This window comes from Octopus bimaculoides, chromosome 2 (genome assembly GCF_001194135.2).
Source record: "Octopus bimaculoides isolate UCB-OBI-ISO-001 chromosome 2, ASM119413v2, whole genome shotgun sequence".
Classification (NCBI taxonomy): Eukaryota; Metazoa; Mollusca; class Cephalopoda; order Octopoda; family Octopodidae; genus Octopus; species Octopus bimaculoides.
The window spans coordinates 57,753,258-57,753,482 of record NC_068982.1 but is presented as its reverse complement, the minus strand read 5'-3'; positions in this window follow the sequence as shown (position 1 = coordinate 57,753,482).

Here is a 225-nt window from a genome sequence, read left to right as displayed (position 1 = left end):
AAATTAGCACATTAATAATGAAGTTAGGAGAGCTCATTTGTTAGAAATGATCTCTCTTTTTCACACACTAATCATTTATTCATGGAGCTTGCATATAATATCTTCACTATTTCACATGATTTTTAAAAAAATTTTAAAAATGGTGGTTATTGTCACAAGTAAATAAAACAAACTGAAATTTTCATAAGTGGCACACATATTCAGAAGAGAGATTTCTATACATTT